General features: G+C 35.0%; 1 pseudogene; it reads right to left on the bottom strand.

The window, feature by feature from the left end:
- Positions 1-1922: 1922 nt before the first annotated feature.
- On the bottom strand, positions 1923-24689 carry LOC138334433 (carbohydrate sulfotransferase 15-like; annotated as a pseudogene).
- Positions 24690-25666: the final 977 nt, after the last annotated feature.

Raw genomic sequence — 25666 nt, 5'->3', positions numbered from 1 at the left:
TTGTAAGGACATCCATAAATTAGATAATATTAAATAGCATCGATCAATTTATAATGTTAGTCGTCTTATTTAGACCTTGCATTTATAATATAAGACTCTTTTCCTTAAGTGGATACTCGAAAAATAAGGGATATTCTATATGCTTCATATCCGCGATAAAAAAGAGTATATTTAATCTCATACACCGGTGTGCTATTTTACAACTACAATATCCCGCCATTTTGGAAAGAATCGAAAAAAACCCTCGACTGTAAGTATCATTAACATGAAAATTGTGATTTTTTTTCAAAAAAAAAAACGCAAAATTCCGTTGTTTGCATCTTTTATAGTAAAATCCAGTAACCAGCCAAGTTTTTGAAACGAAAAATTGAAAATTTTTGTTGAAATTGTTGACACCTGACGCGAGGACGGTTTGGTGTACGCCAGCGTGACGTGCCACAAGTTGTTATGTTCATGTTGTTGAAGCCATGGTTCGTATGCCAATGTACTAATTACAGGTTCTCTTCTCAGTAGCATGTCGAGCCAGGTGATATAGATGAACTAACTCTTCTTTAAAACTGCAATTAGAAAAGAGCCAGATATATTTAGTACACATAGACACTCGAATAGGTAATGGAGAGAATCAAGTTTCAGAGTTTTTGAAACGAAATTATTTAAATTTTACCGAGAAATTGATAATTTTGTTGACGCCGTGACGCCACAATGTTGTATTTCATGGGTTGCCATGTATTACAGTCTCAGGTGATATGGATGTACTGCATTAGACCAGCCAGACTTACACTCATAGGTATGAGAGAATCAATATGTATAATGCCTATTTGGTATCAATATGAAAATTTTAACCCTACAAAATACGCACTTTCTTACAATACAGCGTTTTACATTTATGTACGTTCTGCCTACACAACATAACAGATATAAACAAAAACAAGGACAGCATCTTCATTAAGCAGATACAGAAACAAGACCACTTTTATAGACCTATGGTGTGTCTCGGCCAGGGGACAGAACCCAGAGCCTTCCACACAGGGGCAAGCATAAGGTAAAAAAATAAGACGTTACGAAGAAAAAGCAAGTAGAAAGGAAATGATAATATCCAAAGTTTATTTGCCTCCGTTCGATCCATCCTCGAGACTCCAGGGGTAAATATCTATGACATATATCCAATCCCTGGACTATCTCATAGTGGCTTTGAAGTTAAGTCATCACTTTTTCTTTAATTTTCAAAGGAAATCTCAGCAGGCCTGTGATTGGTAAGGTTTTTTTTCTCCTCAACTGTCTCCAGTTTTTTACTATGAGATAGTCCAGGGGTGCTACTACCTTCAGTAATAGTAACCTCTGGAGTATCGAGGATGCATTCCATCAAGCAATAGGGGGGGACATCCGGCTATAATTCAATGGTTGTTATATTATTAATACAATGTAACTACGATTTAGAGTGAGTTCCGAATAGAAAACAAACATAGCGTTTAGCAGAACGGCTGAGCTTACATCTCCCATAAATGATGAGGATTGCAATGTTTTCATAATAAAAAGTAGGCTAACTTGAGTTTAAAGCGAAACAGAAACAACGATACTGACATTCAACACGAAAAAAAGAATATTAACTAAGTTACAGTAAATATGCCAGATCTCATTTCTTCAAATTAAATATACAAGGTAATGATTATTATTTATTATTTGTGGTGAGATAAAATCGGGTTGACAACACTGATCTATTTATACAAACACATTGAATAGGTGCCCTAAATAAAAATGCCCAAACAACTAAAAAAACGACGGCCTATGCATGCAGATGTCAAATTCAAACCATATAAAATTATTTGTTTTATTTTGATAATAGGACGGCACTGTAATATACGTAAACTCAACATTAAGTTTATAATTTTCATTGTTAGCTTTATTCTCTTTCCTTGGCTATGCTATGTCCCCCAGAGAAATATTGGATCTTCCAAAAGTGTTGAGAGTGCGTGATTAAATGGCTTATAAAATTGTTTTAATAGCAGTCTGGTCTCCGTTAGCATGTCGCCTACTTGTCGTCCAGAAGGTTTCCTTTTATTCAAACGCGTCCTCTTAGGTTCATTGCCATCGACATCACCTACAAATGGGATGAAACATGATTATAGTTTAAGACTATTTACTATCTTCTCATATATTGTACCACGACAAAAGAGACAAAAGCTCCAAAAGTGCAAGCCGATGGCTAACTAATACTCTGTTATCCCTATGACAAACCATGACAACGAAATTGCTCCTTAATTATGTCTCCAAGGTAACCGATGGTGAAGCAAGAGCTGTGTCAAAATTATAGACATCCATATTATACAAAGTTTGAAACAAATCATTAAAAAGCTATTAAGTTGTTGGGTCAATTTACAAAAAACCCGTGTTTAGTGACCTGGTTCTACTACTACAATCGGACACAACACGAATATACACCACAATCTCCCAAAACATACATATATTCACACTTCGCAATACTATGCACATATGGGAGGCCATCCATTATACCACAGGGGTTACTAACACTGACGTTATATCCACACCTGCACTATCTCATAGTATATAACTCGAGACAAGAGAACAAAACATGTACTTTCGTCCTTTGATGTACATCAAAATAATCGTATAAAACGGTACACTGTGGTTAACTGTGTGACTTTGACGTTGGGCGTCGCTCTCTCTTAGTCTTCAATGGAAATCTTTTCGTTTTGGAATTTTTTCTCTCGAACTGAATCAATTTTTTACTATGAGATGGTCCCAGGGGTGGATATAGCGTCAGCAAATATAAACCATGGAGTATCGAGGATGATCGGGGCCGCTCTTAAATGTTCCTGGCTTTTAATAAGACGTTAATCTATAAACCAAACACTAAATCAACCCGTATTGCAGATCGTTCCTCACATAGAGACGACCGCCTCAATTTAAAGGTCAAAAAAGAGCTGGTGTCAAGAGAGGCGTTAGGAAAGACACAGTCAGTTAGAAATAATAGAAATGAAAAGACCACAGATTTAGTCGCCTTTTTGCGCATGGAACGGCGGCAGCAGTTTTATCTATTGTCCTACTTGTTATGATAACAAAAATAGTCCCCTGTAAGGATGTGAGTTATACACTGTCGCATTGGATTTGCATTACCTTAATGCTTATACAGTTTCCTTGGATACAATATGGAATTGCGTACATTTTAGAATTCAACTCTTAGCATTAATGTATTCTATTTCCTTTCTATGGACTGGTAGAATTTCGGAAAAGGGTTATAAAATACTAAACGCGTCACGGATTGTCACTTTCTGCTCATGCAGTAAAGTAAGTAATAATCAGTACTTTGAAATGAAGTCACAAACAGGTAGTAGACGAATATAAATCTAAAACGAACATTGACATTATCCAACTATTCATCAACCATTCATCAACACGAGTTGTGTATGATGAATTGATCATTACATTAATCTCATTGTATACACCAACATTTAATGTAACTCTGATACATGTAGTGTCTTACTGAAAAAGAAATTATTGAAAAGTACGAAAGTCTTATTTGCGATCAAATTTGATATTTAACTTGTACGATTTGTGATGGGATGACGTATCGTTATGAAATCAATATTATACGTGGTATTTTCAGTCAAAGCAAAAACGCGTTGTAATTGTTTTCACAATGATTTGTAACTGTAACAGGCACAGCCAGGATTTAATGTTATCAGTGTCATTGTAGGTGCGTTGTACATAGCCATAATAATATTCAGATTGCTTTTAAAGTAATTGACATAAACTATTTATGCAACTAACTTATTGAAATCCATTGTCGGCGGATATTCACCGTGTATGGAAAACGGTTTTTATTATCATCTACGTGTTCTTACAAAAGGACAGTACTTACTTAAATCTAGAAACTTGAAGATGTTAGATGCGACCATCGTTTGGTTTTTGAGTAGTCATCTAATGCGGTGATGAAGAATTGTTTCCCCTGGGGAAAACCGTCATCCAATCTTCAAGGAACACAACATATAGACCTACTGTAAGCCGCAAATCCGCAAAATAAACCTAATAATGAATCAAAATTATATAATATTCATTCGTAAAATTAATATGGTATGCACAAGTCTGATAATAAAACAACTATTTTACTTGTATACGTACGCGCGCGAGATAAAATATCCCGTATTTCGATGACTATTTCATCTGTAAAATCCGCGAAAATGTTCAGAGTATAAGTACAGTACAGTAAAACCATCCGAAAATTATATCACCGATAAAATCATGTAAACGTGAAAGTCTGCGCGGAAATCACGCGGTTGGTTTATAGTGTCCATTTTGTTTCAATAAAGCAGAAATAAATATGGAAAATATTTTACTTGCAGATATTCACGCTCATTTAATGAGAAACGTAATTATTAAAAAGGCGTTACTTTTACTTTTATTCATTTTTGGAACTAAGGACCATTTCTGCTGAGATAAACAACTTTATTTTTATTACATAATTTGTTTGAAATAGTAGTTCATACCAAAGCTTAAATTGAAATAAAAAATATGGTGATATGCTTTATTTTTCTCCATTTTTAAAAGTTTTAAATATTGCTGTTGTAAAAATGGCAGTCGGTGACCTTGATGTTTTGTCTAGTTACAAAATTTGTGATTTTTCAGCATTTCTTAATAAAAATACTTTAACAAACCTGAAATATATATAAAAAAAAATCAATATGTTATACGCTCACACTTAAATGCTTAGTATTTTCACCACAGTGAATATTGAAAATATTTACATCTAAAATGAATTTGATATAGCTAAAAATGTCGTCGCACACCAAACTGGTCGTTTATTAAAATTTGTATATACAAAATTCTTGAAAATAGAGGTAACCATTTTTTGATAATCACAAAAACTCGGATTAATATTGCAATGAGACTGCAATATCACCATAGACTATCCTTAAATGGATAAATTCAGAACAGTTTGTGGTTCAAACCTGAAAAGAATTTATTTTTGATGTTTCTGATGTTGATTTAATGATCCACAACTTACCCTATATGCGCAATAACGTAAACTGTGCCTCATCATACAATCATTAAATGTAGCCACGGCTCTTTGTGCTCTGCTGTGAAAATCCTCTACTGACTTATTTTGTACCGCTTTAAAATATAAGTAGTCGGAATATAATCTGAAATTCAAGTCATACAATAGTAATTATTAAGGATTTGGAAAAAAAAATGTATATACATTGTATATAAAATTGTCATCGATCGTTTTTTTTACCATTTTGTGACAGGCTATTATTTTTCATGAATCGATAAGGGATTAGCGGATGGAATTTAGTAAAACAGCGCAATTCATGAAAAGTTTATTTTTAAAATAAATGTTTATTTATAATTTAAGCATAACAACAAAATACAATTAATGATATCCCCAGTACAGTGATGAAACTATATCGGCGATTACGTAAAACTTTAATTTCAATGATCTAATGATAGGTAATATCGTTCAAAATTTATACTTTTGTATGTAAACAAATACAAGTAGTCGGGGTATAATCTGAAATATATGTTACTACCGTATCTCTTTGAGCAATGCTTCCGTGTAGTGCGTTTAATAAGTATACAATGTTGTAAAATGTACAGTTTTTCAAATTCCGATGACGTCGCAATGTTTACATCTTGTGTCAGCAACATTGTAATGTTTGCTACAACATGTACATCCTATTTCTATTTGTAACATATTTGGTTGCACGCAAATTGATGAAATATCGTTTCGTGGTCCATTCCAAATATCGATACCCTACTCAACTTTATCCTTCGATAAAACAACTAGAAATATTCTTTAATCCTTAAATACCTGTCATAGTTATATTATTCTATTATGACCCTTTTCAGAGGGAACTGTTCTCGTATAGTGTTGTCTGGCGAGAACTGTAGAACTGTTCCCGAGGGAAAGGGCCATAATAGATTTCGTACGTCACATGACATTCATTACGACGTCATATATTTGGTCGCGTGTTCATTCCCGGGGACTATACTTTGATATAGTTCCCGTAGTCATGTATAGTCCTCCGTAGTCAAGAAGGACAGGGAACTGTCGCAAAATAGACCATGGCTGTAATCCAATCGCATCCCAGGTAAGTATCATGTGATGTACTAAATAGCAGATCGTTAACATTTTTACAAAGATAAACTAATGTCTTCGATGTTTTTTTTAACTGTTTAGCGGACTGAATGTCATTATCATTTTTATCAAGTTCGAAAAATGATCGTTTGTGGTGACAAAGTCAAGTAGATTCATGAAAATTGATATTCTGTCTACGATTTGCCAAGGCAAAATTAATAACCTTATCTCCAGTAGTTTATTTACCAATGGCATTCTATCCCCATGACCAATATATGCATTGGTATCATACACAACTGCCTAAATACACATTAGTATGGTCCTTTTAAGGTATTGTTTGGATTTATTTTTTTGATAAATAATTCTCCTTACCTATCGACTGGATCTCTAAGTATGACCACTAATTTCACGTCCGGCAGAATGTGACGTACAAAATGAGCGTTAAGCAATTTCGGTTCCTCGTCGTTTTTATTTCCAGGAAAGAGCCACCACCAACGGTGATCCCAAAGTGTCGACTGACTGCCTTCACCTACACATACAACATAAACAGGAACTGACGGGTTTATAATGTATTTTATATATGCTTTTACTAAGTACTAACGACCTCTTTTTTCACCCCAACATTGATCGTACAAACTCAATAGAAGTCTGCATTATTTAATATATCTAGTAAAAACAATGAACATCTAACGTGGTGCTACTGCTTTTTAGGGGAATAACTTATATAGGATTTATCTGTTGTTCAGTTCTTTTTCATATACTTTACAATATACTTTTAAAAAAATGTTGAAATTGAATTCCTTATTAGTTCAAGCTTGTAAGTTTTGAAATTGAATTACCATTTTCGTATATCAACGGGATAAGTTTATACCGCAAATAAATTTATACGCCACACAACATTGTCCTATGTTACTATGCGGTATCTAAGCACAATGGAAGACTGTGGTATATTCGTTACTCCTTGTTATAGTGGAACTCTTTCCCTTTGTATGGTGTAACTGATACATGCCATCAAGGACACCATATTAACTTATACTTTTGCATATTTCTCTTTTTAAGTTAATGTTTGCCAACAGTAGCTAAGAAAGCGATATACCAACTGTGTAGTTCAGAATCGATAATCCAATAAAGGGTTAAATTCTGGTGACATTTTTTCGAGTCGTTCGATTAAAGTCATTTTTCTACAGTTGCCTAACGAATGCAACACAATACATTTGTTGATTGGAATAGCTAGAAAAAGCTATGCAATATTATCATTTCGCGACGACTTAAATTCGCGCTTTCAGTATTTACCACGGATTCACTGTGACTATATATTAATAATCAATTGTTTCCATAAATAGTATTCATTTGGACTTTAAACAAACAAATTACTGGTGGTATGTGTCTGTGACAGTAATTCATTCATTTTTGTTTTCAATTATCTTCCTTAATGAAATATACATTCCCTGCAATATCCGGGTTGATTTGATTTGACAATTATTGAGATTTGACAATTATTGAGATTTGACAATTATTGAGATTTGACAATTATTGAGATTTGACAATTATTGAGATTAATTTGACAATTTACACAATGATCATGTCAGCATATCGAACCGACTATCACGTCGTCATAGAAACCTCTTTTTTGGTGACCTGGGTGCAGTAGATCGTGAGTTCGAGGCCCTGATAGGGCAGGGGTCAATACATTGTCATTCTTTGTTATGTTTTGTTTCTTTGATATGGTATTATTATAAGTATATATTATGTAAATGTAATTAATGTTATTCTGCAATTAAAATAGTGTTTTCATGTTGATCGAAAATCCAATATGGCCGCCATGATGTTATACCTTGAAAGACTAAAACAGCTATAATTTAAAAGCCGTTTGAGATACAGCAATTATATTTTATGTTTTATGTAGATCGCAATAACACTAACTTTTTCTAATATTACTGTATCGATTCGCTATAAGGTCAAACTTTATCAAGTTTATTTATTTCTTTTGGATTGTCTAAAATATGTTATAGACCAATGCAGATTGTCATTCTGATGAATTTGATGTCTTTGATATCTCGGTGGCACTTCCGGTTAAAGTTTTATGGCATTTCTGGGAGAAAAAAAACATTCTTAAAATGTTTAACATATTATAGTGTTTATGTTAACGCTCTAATATGGAAAGCCATAGGATAAACACTATTTCAAAATCATTAAAGCCATGTATCTGAAGATGTGCAGTGAATCAAGTCAAGGAGGTCAAAAACACCATGACGTAAAAGCCAAAAAACACAAAAACAACTATAACCCAAAACGCAGAAAACTTATTTAAGATTTAGAGATTTATCGTTGTAGGAAAGGATGAGTGTTAATTTGGGCCCTCTGGTGGCCATGACCGATAAGCATTATTTTTTTGTTTACAGATACCCGGGGGTTAGGACATCATGATATGACATATTATCAAGGTCAGGTCGGAGTCCCTTAGTTATGGGGGTGGGGGGGGGGGGGTTAAACAGGAGGGGCAATTTTCTGTTTTTTTTTTCCCGTTTTGTTCGAACCAAATTGTATATTTGAATTATTTTTTTATGAATGATAATGCATTTATATGTTAAAATTAAAAAAAAATTGGAAGATGTAACTTATATAACACGCTTATACAAAATATGTCTCATTAAAAAGCTCAAAGTTTACCAATTGTTACTATTTTTAGATTTTTTATTTTAATTTTCTTTTACAGATTTTTTACATTAAATAGATGCAGTATGTCTTCCTGATGATTTTGATATCTTCAGATTTAAGATAGGTTCAATTATATTTTTTGGACGTAATTAATATTTTACAAAAGAATTTTTTACAATTTCGTCAGTATATTTTAAAGACTTTTTCCTATTCAAATTGTTCGATCAAAACCAAACTCACACAAAAATGTTCCTTATATAACCACTATAACGTCAAATTATTGTGGCGGCGATTAAAAATTCAAATATGACCGTTATGAAGTCACTTCCAGTTTAATCTATCCAGCAATTGTTCGTTTACCTCATATCTAATTTCTTTAGGTTTTTTCTATAACATATAGAGTAGTATATGGGGAAATTTTGTAATTGTACATTTTCAGTGAAAAGCCCATCAAATTGTCTATGATTATTTCTAGTTTCTCGGTACAATTTTCACATATTTTCTCAGAAACTAGGCTGGATTTGCTTGAAATAAACAAACAACCAGAATTCAGTTGAAAATATCACACAATCTTCTGGTATAAAAAATTGACTTGCAGTCTCGTGTTTTTCTAAATTTATTTCAAATATTGCAGAAAATCAACGTAGGTGTCAGAGAAAAATACTCTTTCATACGTGGATATGAAGGATAGCGATATTCTACCCTCGGGATCACAATTTGTTGTAAAAATCTGGGTTTTACAAGATTTTGTGACTCCCGGGTAATATAAAATAATTACCCTATCCTTCATATCCCACTTTTATTTCTTAACCTACCTTTATTTTTAACTCCAACATCAATGTTACAGACATTCGTATACTAGCGACACGACGTCCGCCACCTATCACTCTTTTAGATCATTATGGTATGTCTGTGATGTGTCTAAAAATAAAACTCCCACTCTAAAAAAAACCTCCCCTAGGCACACAGCCACGGGCACAAAGGATATCACCTAACACCACACGCCTATTCATCACAATATCAAACCCTCACAAACACGGCGAATGAAGGAAATGGCTTCGATTCACATTTATCATTCAAAATTTCAATGTCGTCAGTCAAACTACTCTTTCATAATCCAGAAGAGAATATTAAAAATCAAAAACACGCTTTACCACACCACCACTATTTGTAAGTCTACCTTGTCGGCATTTCTACTCGGTAGTTACAAATTATAAAAATGTTATCTTTCCACTTCATACAACGTGCTATATTTCGATAAAACGGGAGTGAGGAGAACTTGAATAGAATTTAATAAGATTGTACAGCGCTGGACATGTTTGCTATAAATCACCTACAAAATGTGTGATAATTCCGTGGATTTATATTTTGTCATATCACTTATTATAGCTGGAAGTGTTCTCAATATACAGACGTCTCATAATATTGGATTAATCCACTTATGAAAGAGTATTATTTTCCGGTCATGTGATGCATTTCAAATTGTATAATAAAATTTAACATTCAATAAATTGAACAATACGCCATCACAATCACAATATATGTTATAATGTAGTTGCATTTACATGTATATTTGTTAATACATGCTTTTGACGTTTCTCAATCTCTTGCAACAGGTGGACTGAACTATACTTTTACTGTTTTATCCATTGTACAAACAAAACATTATCGTTGAGTTATAAATTATTAAAAAAATAACCTCCAGGTTATTTTACATTCTTACCTGTTATCAACTCCATCCTCTGTTCATTACTAGAGTCGTGTATTTTTTGTGCCGCTGGATGAAAATAGTCCACATATTCTGTAAACGTATGTGGCGATTTGGCTGAAACGATATCATGGGCTTTAATTCTTGATGACCTTTGTTAATTGACGAACATACTAATTATGTAAGCTTAATTTATTTAGTCTATATTATACATAACAAATCTTAACACTCAATAATGTCTTATATTTCGATTAAGTCACATAGTGAAATTTACTTACGTGACGTTTTGGTTGAATGGATCGGAGTCTGACGGTTTAGTTTTTCCTTTTAAATTTAATGTTCCATGAGCTATGCAGACTGAAGTTCAATTTGTACCTTTTCTGATATCCTGATACAACACAAGTGGATGGAGTTCTTTCTCAGAAATTAGAGCTCTCTATGTATATTAAAGGAAAAGACACAGTAAAAATAATCATGAAATTACATAATACTTACGGTCGCATGATACAAGATGAGAATCTGAAATACAACAAAAAATAAATATGAAAATGCCGTCTATATCTGAAAATGAAACACCTATATCGTTTTTGATGATTAATCCTGCTTTTTGATTTCCTGATCACATCGTACCACTTCAAATGACAGAGTTTAAATCGAACGTTCATAAAAGATAAATAGCATGTGTATACCTTTTCTACTGACGTTATAAAGTACACTAGTTTAAATAATAACGTTTTGAAAATAAGGCATATGTATACGTAATAGCTGGGACGAAAATAATCGGTACTACGGGCGCTAATAAACATAATGTCGTGGCTGTTTGACAAAGGAAATATTACTCGGAGCTGTTGTATTTTTGTCAAAAGGAGCTTCCATACTACTCGTCAATAGTAAGACCACTGTAAAATCAAAACACATACACTTTTTCCCATTGAGTGCTGTTCGACTGCATCACACTATTATTAATGTTGAAAACCATAGATGTATCTCTGATAACCATTAACAATAAAACTAAGAACTGACCTTATTCTCAATATTTGTTTATATTTAGTATATGATTTATATAGGTATTGAACAGTGATTTGATTGCGTTAAACGTCGTATGAACGTAATAGGATACATACATATTTATTGTAGGTATATCCCGTGGTTGCTAGAAAAAAAAGATAACTCGGTCTTTTGCGCACTAGACAATAATGTGACGTCATCATTACATGCGGGGACTATTGTCGGCGACGTCATTAAGGTAGACCGTCCCTTCTGGTTTCCTCTCATGGATTTCGTTCATTTTTTGATATTTTGATTTTAGGTATACCCTGATCACAAAAACCGTATAAAAATCATATGTCACCGGGTTATTTTTTCTTCCAGGGTTGCTTAAAGATACGTACAAATGACTTAATAATCCGGATTTTTAGGATTATTAAATAAATAATATTTCCTCCCTGTAGCATCCCTTAACATATAAATAATATACCTGTAACATGTTCATACCTTCAGTAGGTGATATAGAATTCATTACTATATCCAATAAGCTGGGTTTTCCACAATAAAACGAAATATCGTTATTTTAAAATTGAGTCCGGGCCCAATTTTAGTGAAAAATTGCATCAAAATAGTAATGTTTTCTTTTTTTCTGAAAAAATGATCTCAAGAAAAATCGATTTTTTAGAATTTCCATGAAGATTGGCTTATTTGCATTACGAAAAGCCAATAAAAAGTATACCTCACCGCATTATTTTTCAAATTATGACCGATTTGCTTCCTACTACCCCTTAAATTTTGGTCTGAAAATATTAAAAAATAGGCGAATCCGTAGCACTTTTCAACGTTTTATGTTATTCATCTTCCCTTGTTAGATTTTACCGATTGGCACACCTTTAGATTGATACACTTCAAGTAAACACTCGAAAAGGTTCTAGACGAAATACTTGCTCGAATGCCGATTTCAGAAGCGAGTTGTAATAGATGGGTACGGAGAAATAAAATACGTTTGCCGGGATTCGGATAGCGACGTAACAAACGTATGACGTCACAGAAGGGACGGTCTACGTTAATTTTGACGCATTGCGACGTTCCTAGGCTATATATGATGCCGACGCTTTTGAAATGTGTCTATACGTGCATTTTCAATGATATCCCTGTTCATCTGATATCACGCTCACAATTATATGATGGTCAAAAAAAGGAGTTCTCTTTCTAGTAATCACATGTGTTCTTACATTGACAATGGCGGTGTCGTGAGAACCAATGTGGCTCCTTATTAATGCCCGGCAACACATCTGGATGTTCCACAATGCGGTAAAATAAATCGGTACTTCCGCTTTTAGGTTGACCAATCAACATAAAGTAAGGAAGACAGCGAAGCAAACGGGTCTTTTTCTTTACTTTCCTTCGCGGGTAATATGAACAAACTGTGTTTCTCATTGAAGTAGATGATTCACATAAACGTTCCATCCAAGCCTCTCTGCGATCATCGTCGACGTCATACCAACAGGGGTTTTTAAACCCGGGAAGAAATGCCGGAGGTTTCTGCACAAAACAATATTTCGGCGTAAAAATACAAAATATAAACCTAAGATATTGGAAAAATAAAATCATAAATTTATATCCTAGTCAATGTTATAATGTTGAAATTTCTATAGAGAATCTGAAAATATATACAAGTGTATCTAATATAGTGTCTCATTGTAGTTTCCAGAAGGCATACTGAGATTAAGAATATCAAATGTATTCTGAAATTGATATGTATATAACTGTTTGAAGTTATCAAAGGTTTTATGCCCTCCCATTAGGGCACTGGAATACTCGATAAGCCTATTAGAAATGAATAGTTGAAGACGACATAATTGCAGATCCTGTGTTATCAGTATACTGCACGATATTTAGCCTGTTTAAGTTGATAGATTGATAAAGTTTGGTTTAATGTCCTATTTATGTTATTTATAGCTATGGTCACGTAAGGACGGTCTTTTTACATGCAATGTGTTGCTTGTGTGAATGTTTATATATAACTGATATATTCACGCTGTGTTGCCTTGTAATGGTGAGAGCCGTAGTTTTCTATAGCGTATTAAGGCAAGCGTGTCTATATCACTAGTAGATTACTTGAAGAACAGCCAAAACGTGATGCCCGAAGAATATCGTCTTTGAGTGTCCTGAGATGTTCTTTGGGAGTTATTGTAAATAGTATCGTCTTTGAATGTCCTTACATGTTCTTTGAGAGTTAATCGTAAATGATACCGTCTTCGAATTACCTTACATGTTCTTTAAGAGTTAATCGTAAATATCTACATTTCCGTTTTCCCTTTGCTATATAACCCCTATCAACTGCGAAATCGTTTACACGTGCGTAAACGCAGTGGTTGCCGAGCAAGAATACACAAACCGGAACACTGACTTACGCAAGTAGTGTGAATGCACATCCAATTAGACATATTGTATCTGTATGACAAATCTTCAATATACTGCATGTATGAATGTGATGTAAATATCAGCAAAGGAAATATTTAACAAATATTGTATAAATGGGATGAAAAAAGATAAAGTTAATTTGGAACTATATTTTGTGTACTCTCTGAATTTCACAGCATTTCCTGTCAAATTAAAATTAATTAGGCAGACTGTTCCAACAATCGTATAACATTGAAAAACAGAGTTTTATTTTATTTGAATATAATTTTTTTAATAAAATGGTCTGCAAAATATAAATAAAAGAAACGCGCGTCATTGAAAATATCTGTACAAAAAACGCAGTTTACGCACCAGCAAACAACAAACAATAAAAACCATTCCTTAAAAAATACCGTCTTTGAATGTCCTTAGATGTTCTTTAGGGTTAATCGTAAATAATACCGTCTTTGAATGTCCAATGATTAGCATGCATCCAGGATGGAAAAAAACCTTCTATATATACAGGGTGTCCTAAAGTGTTTGACACTATATAAAAAAAAGTGTTACATCAGATGGAGGAATTTGATGTTTATATCATAACAAAGGTAATGATTTGTTTTGTACGATATAACAACCTGACAAAATATATTTCAATGTCCTTAATATTTGTTTTGAAATTAATGCGAAATTCACACTTGGCTAATAACTTTCAGTCCAACATGAGTTTTAGGTCTCCACCCTTCTTTCCTATGGCATTCTGAATTATATCCCTGATATTCAAATTTTGATATTATTTTTTTTCAAATTTGCTTCCCGGAGAAAGATATATGCATACTGGGTGACATTTTTAGTGCGAGTGTACTCGTACTATTGTTTTCCTTGTCGGATAGAGTCTGTGTACATCCGCTATGCGCAGATTCCAACTGCGCACGCGATACCGGAAGTCAGTGTCTAATAGCGTTAATAGATTTCGCCATTATTTAGTGACACCAAACTTTCAAAAACATATACACTGTATTAAGATATACTTGTCATTGATAATCTACTATAAATTATCAACAATGACATTACTCAGTGCTAAACGCATTTGTTTTATGTAAACTTTCAGCGGCGCATCATACAAGCTCTTGCATCGGTCACGACATTCTAAGCATCTGATCGACTTTTGAAACTTCCGGACAATACAATGCAATTCAGGTTAATACAGTCAATAAAAGAAAGTGACGAAACGGAGAGATTTTAGTACCGGCCACATATTTAATTCATTTTACATCATCATAGGTCCTAAGTGTACGTTGCACTTACTAAACCCTGTGACCATAGACCGCATTTGCTGCAATTCTAATAAATATTTATGAAATTACACAGCTTTGCGTAAGAGAAACAGAAAAAAAACACATTATAAAAAATATCAGTCTGAGTCTCTAAGCTCTAGATCTAATGTACCCCAGAAAGGCGTTCAGGCATGACACAGGTAATATAAGTCACCACGTGCACAGAGACTGGACGATGTTCTAGCGGACGACTATTTTGAACAGCGAACCAAGTGTATCGTATCAATATCAATATGATAATAAACACACTTTTATGTAACAAGACTTCAAAGTAATTTCACATTTAAAGTTCTGATGAAGTAAAGGACAGTATTTATTACAATGCACAGAGGGCGTATACAATCTCCTTGCAATAGTCCCAAGAATAATGAGCAAAAGTGCTACGTACACCTGTTGCAGAGGATGATTTCATAGCGGAAATAAAGGTTAGGAAGTATTTAGCGAGCACTTAATGTCTAACAGACATATTTCTAGTTTGTAAGTTAACATTCACTAAAGTAGGGGATTTTCTTTCTGGTCGCATAGTTATTTTCAATAATTTCAGCCTGAATTTTCATGTTGACGGAAAGTTACTGAATCGCGAAAACATAGAAGACGCCATAATTTATATCATGACGTCATCACACGTAATGATGATGCAATCAATACATATGCACCAACGTAAGATAAATAAGTATTATCCTCCTCTTAAAACCAGTTTGAATTTTCAAAACAGGTTTAGTATTGCAAAAGTTATTACCTGTCAAAGAAGGGACATTGGACACCCTGTACAAATTGAAAGCAAACCAGCAGTAATAAATTGTACATGACTAACTTCTTAATTTAAATTAAAAAGACCCGAGTTTGGTTTGTCATAATTACACATTAATCGTAAATACCTTTTGGTGTAGGTCTTCGTCTTTTAAGACAAAGAAATGGGCCATTCATTTCCAAACTAAATGTCGCTGTGGACCATACCGAAATTGTATATTACATGTTATAATGAATGTTCGTTGGTGTACCGAAGATCTAAGAATAGATATAAAGGTTTAAATTATGTGGGGACTCCATAGTTTCTACACATTGTATACCTTACGAATTCTCCATAAAAGCTCTGGCCTATTTAACACCTGAAATATTATAGTACATTGACGCTATTCAAGAAATATAAAAGATTACGAATGTCGTGAATGTATGTCGAATATGAAAAGACGCCATATAACTTAATATATTAATAATGGTAATACATGACTAGCTCCGCCACCTTTCTCTTTCATTTACTATATTTATAGTGAAAAAATTACGAACCCTTTTTAAAATTTGCGCAAACGGACTTCTGTTATTTATTCTCCAATAAGGCTCTTTCTCTTTTGTGCCATTCCACTGCAGAATTCTTGAAGCTACTAAATGTTCGCCAATTCCGTCTACGTTTTCCTTGGAATACAGACGTAGCCCAATGACGTTGGAAAGTTCCACTAATCTGGGTGTGTTTTCAACAGTTTTCAAATATTTTGTGGTAAAAGTTAATCCCAAGATCACAGAAATCACCACCAATGTGCCAAAACCGACACAATACCGTTTAAGCAAACTATTCAGCATCTTGTTTAGTAGACCAGAATATTTTTGTACACATGAACTCGAATGCTGAATATACCAAGGCTCTTTTTGAGTGTAACCTGTGACACGAATGTTACATGAATTTCCAGCTGTCTTCGTCCTATTCGACAAAAGATCAAAACAAAATGCTGTTAAGGAATATTTTCACGCATTAGACATTTAAAGGACATAACATAGAGGCAATAACACGACGTTGTGTGCTATCGACTCACTCATGCGTAACACTATTATCTCAATGTGCCAATAGCGTTCTTGTACCAGAGTTAGCTTTTAAATCTTCAACATTGGTGAATGTGTTTAAGGCATTTAAATTGTCAAAGAAGTCGGAAATAAAAACGTGTTACTAATTTTCTGTAACTTTGTAATTCACAGTAGAGTTTGTTTTGTTCACAAAAAACTTTCGTATTTTCAAAAGAAACAAAATAATAATTGTTTACTTAAGTTCACATTTTCAATTGATAGTGTCAAAACGTATTGCAACTATTACACTCATACGTATCGCAATGCAATAACAATACAATTATTGCTAAATTGTAATTATGGGAGCAAAAAAAGAAAAAAAAGGGCAAAATGGATTGTAGATAAATAGAAAAGCGCCCATTGTTTTTTTCCACATATGTTAAATGCGAGTGAACATTTGAATTTCCGGCTTCAACCATTAAACCTGAACAACCAGTCAAGAGGAGTTCTGGACATGGAATACCATATTGGTAATACATGTAATTAATACTTGTACATAATATAAGAGTTTTAAACAAGCCAATATTTCTTATTTTCAAAGGAAACACTTTAACACCTTTACCTGATAAAATAGGACATCTTTACTGAAATATGTACATTGTTCAACATGCCCACCTGAACTTCCAAGCCCGTAAACATAGTTTTGATAATGAGCACGAGATGTTTCTTTCAATCCATGTTGATGTGCGAAAAGATCATCGGGAACACAAATTACCGTAAACAGACTTGTATGCTCTATTTTACCTGTATATGATAATCATTAACAATATATCGGATAAACTTATTATATTTAATTGAAATCCTTCATAATAAATTAAACAAGTACGAAATAAATTTTCATCATGCGTATATCGCACATATTTTACAAAATTAAAAAAGACTGCGGTTTTCTGCATGAATTTTTGAATTATGCAGGAGTTCCAGTCACTTTCTGAAAAAAATACCACATTAGGACAATCCCTATTTTAACTCGTATGTACTTCAAAGACTTACCTTGTTACGGGAATCATATAGGAATGTTACAGCCTTTTCTCACACACCAGCATGCTTTTATCAAACATAACGTTGGTCGTATAAAGGCTTCCCCTAACACATTGATATCCTTCGTATCTCAGTGTTGTGGAAAGTAAGTAGTAAACACACGATTTGTGGACGGCACACACTGTTACCAATCTTTTATCCAATACTATCCGCTACATTCTAGCTATATATCTATGCAAATTCCCCGGATAGTCCAGTAAGTGTTAAGTAAATATCTAGTCAGCCATGACGCAAATGATATCTTTATAAATTGTCAAGCAAGTCTTAGGAGAAAAAAATATATTTCATTTTCAGAATAGCGCTGTAGGAAATAATTTGACTTACCTATTTTTCTATTTCATACATTTCGTATTCATAAACTCTAACAATGCGTTGATGACCCCAGCCGTTACTAATAATAGAACGCTTAATAGTTTATTCCTCTTGCTGCAAAACCATTCACATCGGTTTCATGCATGTAAATATCGAACGTGTTAATAATAATGTCAAAATATAATCTTGGCGGGATTTGACCAACAACTAGATCAGAAATCATCAACTATGTACAAGAAAGAACAAGAAGTCAAAGTAACTGGTCTTCGTCTGTTCACACAATGGGTCATACACCACCAAACTAAATCTCGCTGCGGTATATACCAAAATAGTAGATTGTAATGATTTCTGGCCGGACAGTGTTTCATGTAGACGGTGGCTTAATAACAGGGAATGACAAGAAAGGTTTGATGTTACGAAAACATATGATCCCGACTCATCCGTAATCCGTATGAAAATATTTTTGAATATGATGATGATAATAGAGATTTTTACAGCGATTACCACCGCGACGATGAAGGTTATCGGCGATACGACAACCGCCGTTTAGTATCTAGCAGCCTTGGTGAATAAAACATTTTGTTTTGAATTGTGTGATACTTTCGTATTTTTTACCTTTTCAATGTCACCCCGGAATGGTCGATAGGCCTACTAGTCGGCAAAATGCTTGTTGGGATTATTAAAAGAATCAAATTGCTATCTAGGTGTCATGAACACTAGTTATCGCAGAAATACTAAAGTATGCATGCCGCTTGCATTATTTCAAAATGAGTGTTACGCCTAAACACCAAATACCATTTCCGTCTGGCATATTCTCTTAAAATTCAAACGTTTTGTTTCATCACAAAATTTGAAAACTGGGCATTGTTGCATTAACTTTTGAATTATGCAGGAGTTTCAGTCACTTAATGATAAAATACCACCAAATGACCAAACGTTTGGCAAATCCCTGTTTTAACTCGCTAGTACTTCAGTGACCTATCTTGTTAAAGGAATGCAATGGAAATATTACAGCCTTTCCTCACACACCAGTATGTTTTTATCAAACACAACCTTTGGTTTTAATTAACAATGATTTTAGGTCTGATAAAGGCTTCCTCTAACACATTGATATCCTTTATATCTCAGTGTTGTGGAAAGTAAGTAGTAAAAACATGATTTGTGGACGGCAAACACTGTTACCAATCTTATATTTTATAGCTATATATCTATGTAAGTTCCTCAGATAGTTCAGTAAGTGTTAAGTGTATATCTAGTCAGCTTTGACGCGGATGATATATCTATAAATTGTCAAGCAAGTATTGGGAGAAAAAAAAATCTATTTCATTTTCATTTTCAACCTATTTTTCTATTTCATACATTTTGTATTCATAATCTCTTTCAATGCGTTGATGACTCAGTCGTTACTAATAATAGGACGCTTAACTTCCTCAAAAGCATTTACTTCGGTTTCATAAACATCAAACTTGTCAATAATAATGAATATTGAATATAGTACATTAGATTTGTTTCATCCCTGACGTTTAAGAGCATATCTACTGCATTTAATGTTATCAAAACTATGATAAATACGCATTCAATCGTCCTTTCTGAAATCCGTCCACTGGTAACAAAATAGTCGAACAACTACTATCAAATACACAGCTTGGAACATGCTAGGTAATTGAATGTTCTCATCAGTGGAAGCGGGAAATCGCAGACCTAAGAAAACGATGCGATCTCTTCATATGTGTATCATGTTGATCGGCCCCTGCAGGTAGTTTTTATCTCACCTCCTATCCCTATAATCGTTTATCTTTTCTTTTCTTCCTAAAGTACTTTCTTTTCCCTTTTTCTAATATCTCGCATCCTCTAAATTTTGGCCTTGAGGGGAATGCTCGACCCTACGAGGAAGGTTCTGCGTTTAGTTCCCTGGCTAATTACACACTAAAGCATGACGCTTTGGATATGGCGTCTTTAGGACAAAAATGAACCCCAAAATATGTTTGACTTGGTATAGCCAGTCGACAAAAACTTACTTGAACTTGAAAGTCCATCCTTATAGTTGTTGGATTCGTTTAGAGTTGCATCCAACCTATTTTTCCTAAAGAGAGAATAGCGTCCCCTGAATCGGTATAACAATTTGACGGGTTTGATAGCCGGGCATTAAACGCGTTGTGCAATGGTATACATATGTGTGTGTGGCCTTCTCATACATGAAGCCTTCGTTGGAAGCCAAATTCCAAATGATATCATTGCGCTTAATACTTCTGCCTGCAGGTCCGATATAAGCTGAAGTGATTTCGTTTAGATTGTTTCTGATAATTCCTTTTATTTGTTCATGAATATTGGTGTGGTGTCATAATAGCATTTCAAGCCTTGACTGCCGCCTTGCTTTATCCAAAAAAAGATATGGGTATGATCGTCATTTCCAATGTCAAAAAGATGTCTTCAATCGGGTCTTATTATTTAATAAAACAACAAACACAATATTGATAGTAATGGCCACGGTGTTTATTTTGCCATCTAATATTTGGCGTCAATAACGGCCCACAACAAGCAAAGGGCGTCGATAAAGGCCCACACAATTCAGAGGGGCGTCAATAACGGTCCACACAATTTAAGGGGCGTCAATAACGGCCCACACAATTCAAGGGGCGTCAATAACGGCCCACGCATCAATCAAAGGGCGTCAATAACTGCCCAACTGGCATCATAACCAGTAGAAAACAAGTACAATAACAATTTAAATTGACTGAAAATTGAAGTCATTTAATGATCAAGGGGAATTCAATGATCACCCAAAATATGCCAATTTAACTTGTGAAATATGATTTTAATTATTCCCTGTGCTGATGTTAGCGAGGTCCTGCCACAGGGCTCATGAAAATGAATCCATTTACATGAAGCTCCGCCACATGATAGGTATATTATGGGGGAACGAAGCTAACATCCCAAACCACCCTAGCTGAAATAAACCAAATATATAATTTTTACTGATTAACATAACTACTTAAACTGGTTATGAAGATTGTGGAAATAATTGGTCGCCCTAAAACAGCATTCGCTCGATTGCCCCTTGTATACAATTGAGCAATATATCGTTGCCTAAGCTATTTAGGGTCTGTGACCAAACTAGGACTGTACGGGGAAGGAGGCTAGCTAGGTACCTGAAGTCCATACAGATTTGTTCCCTTAAATTGTAAGACACTACCTCAATAAGGTCATTGGCTCCACAATGTAATATTAGCATAGATGGTTCCCCCCTAGTATGTATCACATCCTGAACACTGGTAAGCACGGAATCCCCCCTCATTCCGCTCTGTCCTCTCCACCATATAAAACAATTCTGCCGTTGTAATCCAAGATGGCGACCCCTTGGCCTAGTCGCTGTATGAAAGGAGGCTCGCTTGATAATGGGAGAGCCAACTATGTAGACAGACTGACTGTGTTTTCCTGAAAACTTAAGGCTGAAGTTAGCCCATGTAACAAATATCCTTTTTTGAACGATCAGAGCAAGGGGACGCCAGTGCTCTAGAATACAATTCATGATACTTTGAAAGGGGTGATAGATTAGGTCTTTACAAAGAGGCAGAAAAACCTAAATCAAGACAAAGCAATATAGCTTAAAATTTTAGTTCTAACATAACATTCTCTAGAATTCTGATATACCGCCTAAAGGTGTCTGAACTCCACCGCCCCAGCAACTGAATCTCCCTTTCAGATAAGCCCCTGATTGCTGCTTCAGTGGAACTGATGCAAACTGGTACCTAGTCAAAGGAGCAAGACGAGTAATATATACGATACACCTTTTACCTTCTTGATCAGTTTTTGAAAAACGGAGAGCAACTTCAAGAATATTCCCTTAATATTATCTTAATATTCTGCAAAGATACCACCTTCTGAATCATGCTCGTTTTCGTGACAGTTAGTTCGCCTTCTCGGAAAAAACCAAAGAATGCTAGTAAAAATGCTGCAGAAAACATTTTTGACTCGTATGTAGAGCTGCACACCAAAGGCAATGCCTTTGATATCCTAGCCAGTATATCCGCAGTAATAGGGGCCCTCATATTACTTACTTTCCTTTGTCTCCTCATACCAGCTAACATTTTCTTCACGAGAAAATTAGACGAGTAGTCCTCACAAAGAAAGCCAGAAGATTTAACATGGAAATTAAAACCTGCTAAATAAGTATTGACTGTTACAGGAGACAAACCTTTATCAGCCATGTACAGCACAAAATTCAATATCTGGCTCAAAGGAGGGTGCCTGACCCTTGTTAGGCCACTGTCGTCAACGAAAGTATTGAACATGTTTAAACCTGACGTGTAGGATTCAGCTGTATTTTCAGAAACTGAAGCCAATATCAAATTGTCAAACTGTTTTTTATATTGCTCAAAAATGCCTGGGGGATGACTGTTGGATGCTAATCGGCCTCGGGAGCCAATTCCCTGAATCTGGACCACTGAAAACGTGACAAAGAATCAGCAATTGAATTCTCTTTACCTCTTACATGCCTAGCTCTGATCTGAATATTGCTTCTAATGCAATGTAAAACTAATGGACGAATCAGTGCCATCACATGATCTGAACGAGAAGTTGAATTATTAAGTATCTCCACCAAAGCTTCGTTATCATAAGGTAATAATATTTTTTTGTTACTGAATTATCTCTGCCAAGTAAAGAGGACCATAGCAATAGGAATCAATTCTAAATAGGTAATGTCTTTCAGAACAGGCAAACTATGCCAGCTGCTGGGCCACTTGAAGACAAACCAATGTTTTCCAAACACAGCGCCACAACCTAATTCAACATTACCTGCACTATCAGTGAACAGCTCTAAGTCGGAGTTAGCAATCCAGTTCTGATCAAAGAAATGAAAGGTACCATTGAAACTCTGAAAGAACTCTAACTCTGATATCTTCTTTTGTTCCTTTTGACAATCGAATAAAATGATTAGGTCTAGAAGCACCAGATAACAACCAATACAATCTCCTAGAAAAGGCTCTGGCACCTGGCATAGCTTTAACGCAAAAGGCTAGTTTACCTAATAAACTCTGAAGGTCTTTTAACTGAATTTTATTTTGTTGAAACAAGTCTGCTAAAATCAGAGTTAATTCCTGAACCTTCTCTTGTGGTACTCTAACTATTTCTTCAAGGGTGTCAATTTCTAATCCTAGAAAAAACTAAACAAGTGGCTGAACCCTCAATCTTTTCTTCTGCGACAGGTATGCCTAATTCCTGACAAATATTATCAAAACTGTCCATGGCCTGTTTACAAGCAATGTCATCAGACTTACCCCCAAATAGGAAGTCATCGAGATAGTGTTCGATTGAATTGCTGTTATATTGACTACGTACTAGTCACTCCAAAAATGTTGAGAACTTTTCAAAGGCAGCACAAGAAATGCTACACCCCATGGGTAAACATTTGTCAACATAATAATCTTCACCCGCTTTAATACCCAATAAGTCAAAATCACCTGGAAAAATTGGCAGCAAACGAAAGGCTGATTTGATATCTTTTTTTTCTAGCAAGGCACCCTTACCAAGCTTTTGAGCCATTGATGTAAGTGATTCGTCTATAAAATCATTGACGCTCTCATGCTCTAGAATTCTGAATCAGCCTCCAACCCCCCGTTTATTAGGAACTAAACCCACTGGTGAGACTCTAAAATTAGAAATTGGCTTATTTTTAATGAACCTATCATCCTACCAGCTTCCACTTCATGCTGTAACTTAGTACCAAGGATATCAGGATCTTGTAATGCAGACTGCAAGTTTTTTTTATTCCCTTGGATAACGAGGGCCTGTAAAATGAAGATAAAACCACTATCAAAACCTTCCTTCAATTCCTGTGCTACAGCTTTGTTTGGGTATAGGTCTAAATAACGATTAAGAGCCATTTGTTGATTGGGGTTTTCCCAGATCCCATATCTTTGAGGTAATGATATCTACTGTAGGATGCCGATTGGGGACGAAAATTAGCCTCAGGCGGATTAGACCCCCGTATAGTGCTTTGAGAAAGCATTATAATATTATTCATCCCATCTTGACCTTTGAATCCCTGGCCTTGACCTCGAAAACAAGCAATCTTTGAATGAGACCAACCACATTGCATGCATGTATAACCATAACTACAAATTGATCTTTGACATAATCCCTTATAGTTAAATTCATAGCGGCAGCCTCTAGCCATGTTACTGCTGTTTTGATTGGAATTGTCACCAGCCTTTGACATGCCAGATGACAAGCAAGTTAACCACATATCCCCATCGGGCTGGCGAGCTTGACGAAGCCTGAATTGCTCATCATATGTTCTCCATCCCATTCCCTTGAACGATTTAGCGGCCAATCTAACAATTGACATATACTTAAGAAATCACACTTTTGTCTGTACCCTGTAAAATATATTGTCACATCCTGAATAAGCGGCTTACAACATGGCTAGAACTAAACAACAAACTTGCTGACGAGCAGAATGGCTTCAGGAAAAATAGATCGTGCCAGGAACATATTTACAGTTTACATAGTATTATAAACAACCGTAAAAACGCAGGAAAATCGACGTTCGCGTGCTTCGTTGATCTGAAAAAGGCTTTTGACACGGTGGATCGTACGTGTCTGTGGTATAAACTTCAAGCATGTGGTGTAAGAGGGAAGATGTTTCAGGCCATTGTATCGCTTTACCAGGATCTGAAGTGTTACGTGAGAGTTAATGATATTCTTACTTCTGGTATCAACGTAAGACGTGGTTTGAAGCAAGGCTGCTTAACGTCACCGGCAATATTCTCAATATATATCAACGATTTGATCACCGAACTCCGGGAATCCAATCTAGGTATAGACATTGATACGTTCATCTTGAGTTCTTTGTGCTATGCAGACGACATTGTGATGATGGCGCCTAGTCCAGAAAAGCTACAAGGTCTTTTAAATATCGCTACGCGCTGGTGTTGCAAGTGGAGGCTATCGGTAAATACATCTAAGACACAGGTTGTGCATTTCCGCCCCATTTCTGAAGCTATTACGTTATCCAAGTTTTACTGTAGTGGTAGTGAGCTTTAAATCAAACCTGCATATAGATATTTAGGCCTTTGGCTTGACGAACATGTAAATTTAAAATTGGCGGTGCGTGAACTTGCGAAATCTGCTGGGAGAGCCCTGGGAGTTTTAACATCTAAATTCATCAGTGAAGGAGGGCTGTCATATACGGTTTTCACTAAATTGTACGAATCGCTCGTCGAGGCCATTTTAATGTACTGTTCCGCAATATGGGGCCAAAGTGAACACAGGCTTATCAATAAT

Source organism: Argopecten irradians, chromosome 11, assembly GCF_041381155.1.
Source record: "Argopecten irradians isolate NY chromosome 11, Ai_NY, whole genome shotgun sequence".
Lineage (NCBI taxonomy): Eukaryota > Metazoa > Mollusca > Bivalvia > Pectinida > Pectinidae > Argopecten > Argopecten irradians.
This window is presented reverse-complemented; position numbering and strand designations above follow the sequence as displayed.